The 13,624-nt window shown below is 36.2% G+C and overlaps 1 protein-coding gene across 1 annotated transcript in view; it reads right to left on the bottom strand.

Annotated features, from left to right (window-relative positions):
• PRR16 (proline rich 16) overlaps positions 1-13,624 on the bottom strand; it is a 752,278-nt gene that overhangs the window by 124,337 nt on the left and 614,317 nt on the right. The gene's annotated exons all lie outside the window — the stretch shown is intronic.

Below are 13,624 nucleotides of genomic sequence, written 5' to 3'. Positions count from 1 at the left end.
GAGCAATTGTGAGGGAGACTTGAATCCATCCACAGGGGTATTCCTGTGTTCCAGCAGGCTGAGGTATGGGTCCTTTCCTTCAGCTTTTGCTTTGTTTAGTATGGTCTTTGCTGTTTGCACTGTCTTTTCTGCAAGACCATTGCTTTGTGGATGGTGGGGACTGGACGTTACATGTGCAAAGTCCCAATGAACTGCAAAGTTTTCGAAGTCACCTGATTTATATTGCAGACCATTATCTGAAATTACCTTTTCAGGTATACCATGTCTTGCAAATATAGCCTTTAGCTTGTGGATTATGGTCACTGATGTGGTTGAGTGGAGTCTTTCCAATTCAAAAAATCTGCTGTAGTAATCAACAGCGATTAAGTAGTCCTGACCATTCCACATAAAAAGATCTGTTGCAATGATTTGCCATGGACGCTCTGGAATCTGATGAGAGATCATGGGCTCTTTAGGGTTAGACTTTCGGTGTTTTAGGAAGTTAGGGCATTTTTTGACCATATCCTCAATTTGTTTGTTCATCCCTGGCCAAAATAATATGTCTCTGGCTCTTTGCTTACTCCTCTCAATTCCCATATGCCTAGTGTGTATACGCTATAGCATATTTGGCATCAGCACACCTGGGACAATGATTTTCTCGCCTTTGAATAGGATCCCTTCAATCTCTAAAATTTCATCTCTGTGATTCCAGTATTCAACAAGGCTGGAAGGACATCTTTTCCTTACGTTAGGCCACCCAGATTTGATTATGTTTTTCAGCATAATGAGTTGAGGTTCCTGTTCTGTAGCTGTTCGAATGTCAGTCAGTTTCCTGTCACTAATAGGGAGATTGGTTATGACTGTGTGAATCTGTGCATCCATTCCTTCATTCAGTGATTCAAGTCTGTATTGTATTGATTTCCTGGACAGGGTGTTGGCTATTGGAATATCTTTTCCTGAACAATGTACTATTTCAATGTCATACCTCTGTAGTTGCAAGATCATTATCTGAAGGCGTGGCGGTGCAGCTGCAAGGGGTTTCTTCATTATGGGTATTAAACATTTTTGTGGTCAGATTCAACAACAATCTTTTTGCCCTAGACATACGTGGGAAAACCTTTGCATCCAAACACCACAGCATATAACTCCTTCTCAATTTGAGCATAGTTTTCTTCTGTTGGTGTGAGAGATTTAGAAGCATAGGCAATTGGCTTACCTTCTTAGAGCAATACAGCACCTTGGGCACTCTTTGACGCATCAACCTGCAGGCAGAGCTCTTTGCTAGGATCGTAGTAACATAGAATGGGACTAGGTTCCTTTGTAATCAGCTCTTTCATTTTATCAATTGCTTTTTCGTGAGTTTCATCCCATACAAACTCATTTGTCTGTTTCATAAGCTGCCTCAATGGCGCATTAATCTCAGATAAGTTTGGTGCGAACTTGGACAGATAATTAACCATACCTAGGATGGTCTCCAGCTCTGACTTGTTCTTGGGAGGATGCATATCTTTTATGGCATTGATCTTCTCTGGATCAGGTTTGATGCCTTCACGTGTTAGCTTGTGCCCAAAATAACTGACCTCTGAGACAAATATCACACTTTTCTCTGGGTTAAGGTGCACTCCTTTTTCACGGGTTCTCTTGAGTACGGCGTGCACGTTTGCATCATGTTCCTCTTTTGTTTTTCCAAACACAAGTATGTCGTCAACAATGGCTGTTACCCCCCTCAAGCCCTTCATAAGTCTCATCAATCTTTCTCTGAAATTCGACTTGAGCTGAAATCAGTCCAAAGGGTAAGCAGAGAAATCTGTATCTTCTGGCCACTGTATTAAATGTTGTTAGCTTGAATGATTCTTTTGAGAGTTTGATTGCCCAGTATCCAGATTTTGTATCCAGTACATTGAAGAATTGTGCTTCAGCAAGTTTTGGGGTGATGTCATCCAAAGTTGGAAGAGGGTAATGTTGCCTCTTGATTGCTTTATTCAAGTCTCTGGGATCTAAACAAACCCTGAGTTTTCCAGTGCGGGTTTTTTCCACAACTACCAGGGCATTGACCCAGTCAGTGGGTTCAAGCACTTTCACAATAATCCCTGATTTTTCCATATTGTCTAACTGCGACTACGCAGCATGAATGGAATTCTACTGGGTTGGTATACAACAGGGACTGATGTGGGGTGTAGGTGTATAGTGCATTCACCTTGAAACTGTCCAATGCCTTGAAAAACATCAGAAAATTCCTGTATTATAGCACAGGGTTTATCTACATCTGCGCACACTGAGAAGACAAGCTTAATTAACCCCATGTCTAGACATGCTCTCAAACCAAGTATAGGTGGGGCGTGTGTGTTGACAATGTAGAATTCAAGCACAGTTTTATTGTCTTTGTATTTACATTTTAACTGACAGGTCCCTTTAACATCAAGCGGCTCACCTCCATAGCCTGTAAGACGGCGTGCTGTGGGCTTCAGTGCTATAGTGCTGAAAAGATTTTTAAATCTGTTGGTAGGAATTATATTTACCTGACCACCTGTATCTAATTTAAATTTGACTTTATCTGCTTGTGCACCTAACTCAATTTCTGCGAAAGCCTGTTCACATTCTTTGTCTTTGTGCTCTTTGTTAACTGCATCAATAAACAGTTCATCCAGCTCTTCAATATTTGTGTTTTGAACTGTATGTACAGTTTTACGTGTATCTGGCGGCCTTGACTTACATGCCTTTGCAAAGTGGTTACATTTATTGCATATTTTGCACTGACGTCCTTTTGCAGGGCACGTGTCTTCCTGGCTGTGTTGAAGGGCACAACAACTGCATAGCCTGTCTTTAGTGATGCTTCTGTCACTTCCTTTCACAGTTATCCAATGCTTTTGCTGGGCTGATGCTGTTTTTTTTACTAAACACTGCATGAGCTGACTGGCTCTGGGTTGCCATTGCACGTGAGTTTATTGTCTTAAGCTGCTCTCGTGCAATTTCGTGCGACCGCGCTATATCAATGGCTTTTTCAAGTGTCAGATCAGCACCCTAATTAAGTAATTTCTCTCTGACTTTTGTAGAATTAGTGGCAAAAACAATGCGGTCTCGTACCATCTCATCACTGTTAACATATCCACAGTCTTTTACAAGCAATTTAAGTTCTGTTACAAAATGTTCAAATGCCTCATGTTCCCCCTGTATTTTTTCATGAAACTTGTATCTTGCAAAGATTGTATTAGCTTTGGGCTTAACATATTCCTCAAATTTGTCATAATAAGACTTAAACTTTTTAGACTCCTCAAATGTTAATGTCCAAGTATTATAAACATCTCTCCCTTTTTCACCTACCCAGAGAAGCAAGTAGCTGCAGAAGGTTTCCTCAGGCTTGAAACAGAGAGGGCCAGAAAATATGATTACACAAAGAGAGGAAAGAGCCTCACTGGAGACTGCACTTCTAGCACTCTATGCCTAGACTAGGTGTGTGAGATTGGGAAATTAAAAAATAACTTTTATTGGAATTCTTAAAATAAGGACTCAAAGTTAAAAACTTCATACTGCACAGCACCACTTTTCTATTAAACAATTACTTAGACAAGAATACTTTATTCTGTTTACTACTAACATAAATATAGAAAAGCTTGCCACTGTGGTGCCACTGTACTTGTGTTGTGGTTTGGCCAGAAATTATGAGCTGTACATGCTGGCAAAATCTCCTCCATGCATCTGGTAAATGTTTTGTGTCCCAATCCATCTGTGGCATAGGCACACCTGATAAATCCATCTTGCAGAAAGAAACCAGCTTCTGACACCATGTATTGTTCTTGTGTAGTCACTCAAATTAGTGTTTTACCAAGGAATAATTCAGAGAACACAGATCTGCATCTAGTCACTAACTGTTTATTATCCTAACTGAACTTGTTACCATATATGGTAGAAACACCAACAGCCAATCAACATTCTGTATGCAAATTGACAAACAAATCACATGACATGGTAATAACATTACACTCGCGACATCACCTACATGAACAACTAAGCATGCTATGACCAAGCATCATGCAAGTTACTCGTCTTATGAAGCAAATATTAAAAAACAGATTGATAGGGACGTGGAAGTTAAAAGGACACTGAGCACAGTAGAATAGCATAATCAATAAATGCAAAAGAAAAAAAGATAATGCAATAGTACTTAAATTAAATTTCAAATGAGCAGTAGATTTTTTTCTACAAATGTCAAACAGGTAGATTACGAGTTTTGCGTTACGGCTTTTAATGCTGAAAAAATGGCAATTTCAGCGTAATGGCAGTAACACACTATTACGAGTCGTGTCGGTATTGCTATACCGCAAGCATTTTAGCCTGTAACGCAACGTCCATTCCGCACTCCAAAAAGTTTTTGTGTGTGATTTTTTTTTATAGTGCCGGTATTACAGGTTGTGCGGTCCGGCTAAAATGCTTGCGTTACTGCCTATACCGACACAATCCATACCGCTATCTGAGACAAGTAGTTATGGATTTTGTGTAACAAAAATGTTTCACAAAACTCATAACCAAAATGTTACAAAGTACACTAAGACCCATACACTACCTATTAACCCTTAAACCGTGACCCTCCTGCATCGCAAACACTATATTAAACTTATTAACCCCTAATCTGCAGCCTATCCACATCACGACTATTAAAGAAATGTATTAACCCCTAATCTGCCACCTCCCAACATCGCCGCCACTATAATAAAGTTATTAACCTCTAAACCTCCGGCCTCCCACATTGCCGCCACTAAATAAACCTATTAAACTCTAAACCACTGGCCCCACACATTGCAAAACAATAATTAAACTATTAACCCCTAAACCTAACACCCCTTAACTTTAAATTCAAATTACAATATAACTATATTTGAATAAAAACTTACCTGTGAAATAAAAATAAAGCTAACATTTAACTATAAATGAACCTAACATAACTATTCTAATAGAATAAAAAAAATTACTACTAATAAAAAAAATCTAAATTACAAATTAAAAAAACCTAACACCACAAAATAAATTAAAAAAATCTAAAATTACAAAAAATAATAAACACTAAATTATGAAAAATAAAACACGCTAAGCTTACAAAAAATAACCGAAATTATCAAAAAAATAAAAACAATTACACCTAATCGAATAGCCCTATAAAAATAAAAAAGCCCCCCAAAATAAAAACACCCCCTAGCCTACAATAAACTACCAATAGCCGCCTTTTGTAGGGCATTGGTCTAAGTTAAACAGCTCTTTCACCTATAAAAAAATACAAAGTGCCCCCACCTGTAAAACCCACCACCCAACCAACCCCCCAAAATAAAAAACCTATCGCGTACCTTGCATTCCTATTGGCTGATTTAATTCTTCAAATTCAAATCAGCCAATAGGATGAGAGCTTCTAAAATCCTATTGGCTGTTCAAAACAGCCAATAGGATGAAAGCTACTGAAATCCTATTGCCTGACTTGCACAAAGTTGTGCTATTGATAATACTCCACTTGAATTCTACTTCAAATTGTATTGTTACAAATATTTCTGCAAACACTGCTGCTAAATAGTGTTCAAAATATGGCACACTCCTAAGCCTACCTACATATGCTCTTATGAAAGGAGCTCATTTTTAAATAAGGAAACAGATAAAAAAAAGTTATTATAGAAGTAAATTGGAAAGTTTTATTTTAAAACTGTTTGCTCTGAATCATGCAAATTTAATTTTAACTTCCATGACTTTAAAAGGACACTCAAATCAAAATAAACTTTTAGGATTCAGATAAAGCGTGCAGTTTTAAGACACTTTCCAATTTACTTCCAAATTAGCAAATGAGCAAAAAGTCTTTTTATATTCACACTTTCTGGGAAACAAGATCCTACTGAGCATGTGAGCAAGCTCACAGGGTATACGTATACTAGTCTGTGATTGGCTGATGAAAAAAATCTACTGCTTGTTCAAAATTCAGAGTAAGTGCTATTGCATTGTCTTTTTATTATGTAATTGTTAATTATGTAATTCTACTGCATTGAGTGGTCATTTAATAAATAAGAGCATTTGATAACTGCCTTTAAAGGGACAGTCAAAACCAACATTTTTGCTGTTTAAAAAGAAAGATAATCCCTTTATTACCTATTCCCCAGTTTTGCATAACCAACACAGTTATAATAATACACGTTATACCTCTGTAATGATCTTGTATCTAAGCTTCTGCTGACTGCCCCCTTATTTCAGTTCTTTTGACAGACATGCAGTTTAGCCAATCAGTGCTCACTCCTAGGTCACTTTACGTGCATGAGCTCAATGTTATCTATATGAAACATGTGAACTAATGCCCTCTAGTGGTCAAAATGTATTCAGATTAGAGGCAGTCTTCAAGGTCTAAGAAATTAGCATATGAACCTCCTAGTTTTAGCTTTTAACTAAGAATACCAAGAGAACAAAGCAAAATTGGTGATAAAAGTAAATTGGGAAGTTGTTTAAAATTGCATGCCCTATTTACAACATGAAAGTTTTTTTTGGACTTGACTGTCCCTTTAAGATTCATTTAGGTCATTATTATTTTGATTGAGAAGTTTTGGATATAATATACATAGTACAAGGAAGTGTAGGGATATTAAGAAACCCAAATACTACAGTATTATATGATTATTTATTTTCCCCACACTATTGATATTCTGTTGAGTTTCTATTAATGCTTTTCCCCATTTTAAAAAAAATGAGTATTTATACATTTGAGTTAAAATGACCCCATGCTAAACAATTGTTTAAAATTAAAAAGATATCATGTTACCCCCAATAACAAATTGACCTGAAAGTCCAGTATTGTATAAATAGTAAATTGTAGATTCCCAAACTAGAATAAATGTTCTCAAGCATCACAGTTTATGTAACCTAATAAAACATTCCAGAAAGTAATATGAAAACAACAATATAAATTAAAAAGCAGCATAAATTTATTTTTATTACGATGAAATGGTTTGATGCGTAATGTTAGCTATGTGTAAAGTTGTGTGCATCTTTAAAATATGTCTGATAAAACTGATTAAATCCTTTGGTTTTATTGGCATAATAATCTCTTGAGTTTATGATCTTTCTCCTTAAATCGAGAATCCCTCAACAAATAAATCTTACCTACAACAAATTGCACTTTTATCAAGGACACAAATCATAAAGATATATATTTCCTTTGTAAGAAATACAAAAGGAGATAAAACAATCAAAATATATAGTTTTCCTGGTTTTTTTTAATAGCAAATAAATTCCACTCGAATTTTACATTTAGTAAATTAGAGCTGTCAGGTAGTGGACAATTTATTACATACATAAAACAGCCCTTTAAATAGATTGATTAGATGAAAGAGCTCACATAATGAAAACTCACTTATGAAAGAATGTAATGAGAAAGCTTTGTGCCATGGTCAATGTGCCATATAAATTGACATATTTGGGATTACTATTTGCCTTCTCCCATGCAAACACTTACAAAAGATTTAAGTCTTTCAACATGTTTTGAAGTTATTCATAGAATTTCATAATCATATTTTGTGAAAGTGAATTAAATAAATAGGCTGCAAAAAATATAAATACGATTTGCAGTTTAATGCATTTGAAGATTTAGTAAACAAAGTCATAGGTTTGATTACTTTCCCATAGTTATTTATATTTTTCTTAAATGATTTGTTCAGGATTTGACAACCATAAGTTATTTTATACAACAAACATACCTAGGCACACACACTCATCCACCGAGAAATATGAGCACACGCTCATAGATATGGAAATTACAACCATATTTTATGATAATATGTAGTAACCAAATGTTTAAGATTATGTACAGTACAATATACAAGCTAAACTTCGCTTGTTAAGTTTTGGTCAATTTTAAATGAGCTACAATACATAACTATTAAAATATATAGTGCCAGAATTGGAGTGCTAATCAACACTCTCGCTGAAGCATTTATTGCACTAGAAGTAAGCGTTTTGCACTTGTCGGGTTGTGCTTGTATTATGAGGTGAAAGTAAACTGATTTTGTTTGAGCGCTAACCAGCCAAATTTTTAATATCATGTGAGCATTCACGTTTTCCCCCATAGAAGTCAATGAGCGCAAAACCAATCGCATATTCTCATGTGCCCTAACCAAACATGAAAATATGAAAGAAATTAAAATCCTCCATGTCTCAAAATTAAATCAATGTAAATATTTGCATACACACAATGCAAAAGAGAATTGTGTGCTGTCATAATCCTGTTAAAAGGATCGCTGTGTCAAAACAGTATTTTTGAAGCAAAAAAACTGAGAATTTGCATATCTAATTTGCATATCTTACCCACAATTCTCTTGTGCATTGGAAACATTGTATATTAAGAATTTCTGGGGAAAAGCAAGCGGGGATACTTGCCTAGATGTACTAATTTCCTATGCAAATATTTACATTGATTTATATATATATATATATATATATATATATATATATATATATATATATATATATATATATATATATATATATATATATATATATATATATATATATATATATAAAGTCTTTGTAAGTCTGACTACTATCTTTGAAAGACCTTTGGAGTGGTACTCTGTTATGTTCATATTACTTCACCCAGGGCTTTTGTTGGTTGAAAATCTGGAGTGCACTTTGTTCAGTTTATATATATATATATATATATATATGTATCTTCTTCATAGACATGGGTATTTATGTATGTCTATGTTAAAGCCCTTTTGCCTGCCTTTTGTTTCTAACACCTGAGATTTCATATTTTTGAGCCCTTATAATTTTTTGGGGCAATATTTTTTTTAAATAATTTTTATTAGAAACTATTATTATGAGTGTAACTATACTTTAGAATATATTTTTGATGTATTTTGTAGCAACTTTTTAGTTTCACGAAACAGATAACCAGCCGCGTAATCATTCTAGCATAAATCGCTATTGCACTCAAGCAATTGTGTTTATCTTCAACTCGTAATACCAGCGTAAACCCACACAAGTGCAAACACCCGCAAATAAACCCTTTATCAATCTTGCACAAACTTTTACTCTCCACTTGTAATCTGGCAATAGTATATTAACTGCTTTGAATAAAATTTGAATATACTCCAGTATCCTGGCACTCAGTATTTCATAATGGTATCATGAAGAGATAGGTAGTTAGTTTGTCATAAACACAGGATAAAGGTGTTCACAAGCATGCTGTCAGTGTCATTGATCATCACGGCATGCTGTAATTAAACTATAACAACAACATAAATGAGCTGTATATGTTTTTGCAAGTTTAGAATATATTTATTTTGATACATGACTATAACATTTAAAAACATTAGATTCAAACTGCCTTGTCTGGGCTTAGAACCTTTGAATTTCAGTTCAAAAGCAAGGTGCTTTATCTCCTAACCTAGCCACTTGTTAATGTCTTCTGCACTGAAAAACTATAAAACAATTTTATTTTTCATACTTATTTATCTCATTTTCTGTGAGTTAGCCAACAGCCAAAGCAGTTTTATAAAATAATAGTATTTATCTCTAAATAGTTCAAACGTTTTTTTATCCATATTGTTATAGCCCCAGAAGTGTTTCTGAGCTCAGTAGGTGCCTTGTTAAGTTTAACTGCCAGGTTGTGATGAAAATTTGGCAGCACACGAAATGTTAAAGTTAGAAAACCAGCTAAAGCCCAGACTCATGCTAAAAGGCATCAGATTAGCACTGCTGACAGTGCATGGTGCGCTGTATGCTCTACTGCATTGAAGTTACACTCAGGAAGGTATGCTAAGTTTAGCACACAAGACTCTCAGCCTTTTTCTGCTAATTGTGCTATACATGTTCCCTGTCCTAAATGGTAACGCTAGTCATGACCTTGACGTCTTAAGTGACCGTGCAGGTGTTTTTGCACTAAGACCTATGTGGGAGGTGTTAAAAGGCCTCTGTTATGGTCAGTCTGTCCTTAGTTATTCTTTATTGAAATCCTGGCATTCTTGTTTCTGGCCTGCACCTTTCATTCTAACATGTTTTCTGGTTTATACAAATTTTCCTCACCCCTGTCTAGGCCTTTAACTTTCCAATGATTACCTTGCTACTGACCTAAGGAACTGTACTCTGGATTATTATCTTGCTTATCCCTTTTGCTGTAACATTTGGTTTCTGCGTTCTTACCTGTTGCTAAAAAAAAACAGTGCACAAAAGAAAGTAGTGTGGGCACCAGATAGTAGTAATCTAGAGGTTTCTGAGTCCAAATACGGCTGTTAATAATAATAGTCACTTTGACAATCCCTTTTGCTATAGCAGCACTTGCCAAATGAGTAAGTGGGTACCTGAGATTTAGGTGATCCTGATGTAACTGGGCTTAAGGACTGCGACAATCCATTGATTCTTCAGGAGGCTTGAAATCGATAAAGAGCTGGAATCTGCTTCCTGGCAAACTTTGTCCTCTTTGGGCTGCCTTCGTGTTAATCCACAATGTGAAGCTCCAATACACCACCTCCAGAGTCTGCTTATCCTCCGCGTCTGCTGCTACAGGCCCCAGTGAGCTCCACACTCTATTGTAATCATGGCTAAGTGCTGCTACAGAGAGGCTTGAAGAGTAGAGGCCTGTGCTCACTGGTGGAAGAGCTCCTCCAAGATTATAATCCAGATTTGTGTAATTTTGTACTGACTATAACTGATTTTTTGCTAACACACAATTTATTTTTAGATTGAGTGGGAGTACTACCTCCAGAGATGTGGGGCAGCCATTGGGGCCCCATTTTCCCCATCCTATGCCAACCTGGTCATGGGTTGGTGGGAGCTGTCCCACATCTTTGGAGGTACACATTCCCTGAGAAATAGGATTGTCTATTTTAGGAGATATATAGACGACCTTCTAGTTTTGTCAGCAGTTTGAATATGAATACCCTAGGCCTAGAATTTACTTGGGAATTTGGGGAATCAGCTGTGGATTATCTGAATATGGTACATCAGAGGGTAAGGTTCAAGTAGAACTGTACTGTAAACCGATCACTGGCAACACATTGTTGCATGCGAATAGCTGCCACCCCATTAGCGTCTTTAAAACAGTAAGGAAAGGTCAATTTATTAGGACCAAAAGAAATAACTCAGAAGAAGGGGTTTACCAAGTACAGGCCAGAGAGTTGTCATACCGTTTAAAGGAGAGAGGGTACCCAAAGAAATTGGTAAGGAATTCAAAAACATGGGTAGACACCCTAGACCGAGACTCCCTTATCAGGTACAAAGCTAGAGAGGAAAATACGTGAAAAGGGGTGAACTTAATAACCCAATACAGTGAAAAGTACAAGGAAATATGTGGTATTGTAAAGAAATATCTGCCCTGTTAGACAGCAGATGAGAAGCTATGGAAAATCTTAGAACAAAGCTGTAGATATTCCTTTAGAAAAGCAAGGACATTAGGTAATATCTTATCCCCCACACAATTGCCAAGCACAAAGAAAGTTCATGGCTACAGTGCAAAGGGGTTTACAAATGTAGCTTCAGGAATTGCAAAATATGTAAACACATTCAGCAAGGAGAGGTCTACCAAAATTTTCAGACTGGGTAAAATGTCAATGTTAAATTTTGTGTAAATTGCAGATCCATCAATGCAATATACATTTTGTCATGCACTGAATGCCGGATTCAGTATGTAGGACTTACCTCAAGGGAGGTCCGGACAAAGATCCAAGAGCACCTTTCTAATAAATGGGGATCCCTGACTACACCACTCATCCAGCATTTCCGTACGGTGCATAACAAAAAGGAAGACACTATGGTATGGACAATTATTGACTAGAAGGGGAGGAGACTTTGAAAAAGTATTAGCAAAGAAAGAAGTATTCTGGATACACAAACTAAATACCAGAGTACCAAATGGCTTAAACTCAGAGTTTGATTTATTTAATTTTTGGAACTAATTGCCCAGAATTTGTCAAGAATTGTCAATTCCATTTTTTTGCATGACAATAATACAACATATATGTTTTCTGTGCATATCATATACTATAGATATATTTCTTTATTGAAGAGTATATTTTACTATCAGTATGGACAGTATTCAGAATGGTTTTAATTCCAATCTATGAACTGCCAAATTATGTATTTTGTGCACTAGTATGTATATAATAATAATCAAATGTGTATTACATTTTGAGTATATTTAGTTTATTGCACAATTACACAGTCTTCTTTAACTGCAGTAAAGAGTTAACTTTCTACTATCTTATAGAATCTGACAGGTTAATGGGGAGGGTCCGTGGTTTTAATCACAAATATCAATTAACATTTTAACCTATGGGGAACCAGGAAATGGATATACAAATCTCCTTAGAACAATTGACCATTAGCTAAGATTATAGCCAGGAGCCAAAACATGTCAGCATTTATGGTCTACCTCTTTCCTGTCATGTACTCAGTGTTTTGTATATGTTTTTTTAATCTGCCATAGGCATTTATTAAAAGTTAAGTTTTATTTTACTGACCTTGTGCTCCGGACTTTAATTTTTGACTTGTACCTGTTGCTGAACCCTGGCCTAAATACTAATATTCACCTTTTGGCTACTGATGTTCGCTGTTATCTTCTGGAAGCTGATTCAAGTCTGTTCCAGCCCTAGGCCTGCAACACATCTCCTGAAGGGCTGGTTAAGGTAACTACCTATTTACCTATCAATAGTAGTGATGAGTAGGGAGCAATTTGTAAATGAGGCAAGAAGACAATTAGGTGACAAGGAGAAATACACCCAACTAAAAAGTGTCCCCACACTTAAGTTCGATAGGGAGTTAAGACACTTGTTAGATGAAGGAAGGGACATAGGAATGTTTGATAACACTTTTGAATACTTGCAAGTAATTAATCCAGTCAGACCTGTTTTCAATCATCTTCCTAAAATGCATAAGCCTGGTCCGACCATACAGGGTCATCCAATAATAAGTGGGATAGGTTCATTAAATGAAAGGCTCTACCAATGGCTAGATGCAATCCTTCAACCATTTGTTGAAGGACTATTGAGTCATTTATCAGATATTAAACATCTTTTGGGGTTGCTAACTGATCAGGAATGGACTGTTGACATTATGTGGCTTGCAATAAATGTGAAATCTCTGTACTCTTCCATACCTCACCAGGAAGGTCATAGAGCAATAGAGTTTTTCGTTGTCAGATCAGGTCAGTACAATGAAGAAGAATGTGAATTTATACTCAGAGTGACACTGTTTTTACTCACTCATAATTATTTTTGTTTTGAGGGAAAGTTCTTTCTCCAGAGATGTGGGACTGCGATAGCGGCAAAATTTGCCCCATCATAAGCCAACCTCTTCATGGGGTGGTGAGAGCAGTCCCACATCTATGGGGACAGTAAAATATTCAAAGCTAATATAACCTTTTTACAAAAGGTTTATTGATGATCTGATACTGATCTGGCAAGGAAATGAAAACGAGGTGACAGACTTCATGGAGAAATTAAACAGTAATGAAATAGGTTTGAGTTTTACTGGATAGGTCCAGTATTAACTATCTGGACATAACACTGAATGGAGTATTAGATGATAATAGGGGCCACATAAAAACACAGGTTTACCGGAAATCAACAGCTAAAAATACAATCCTACATGCAGAAAGTAGCCACTCTAACGACAGCCAGATTACGAGTTT

This window comes from Bombina bombina, chromosome 2 (genome assembly GCF_027579735.1).
Source record: "Bombina bombina isolate aBomBom1 chromosome 2, aBomBom1.pri, whole genome shotgun sequence".
Taxonomy (NCBI): Eukaryota; Metazoa; Chordata; class Amphibia; order Anura; family Bombinatoridae; genus Bombina; species Bombina bombina.
This window is presented reverse-complemented; position numbering and strand designations above follow the sequence as displayed.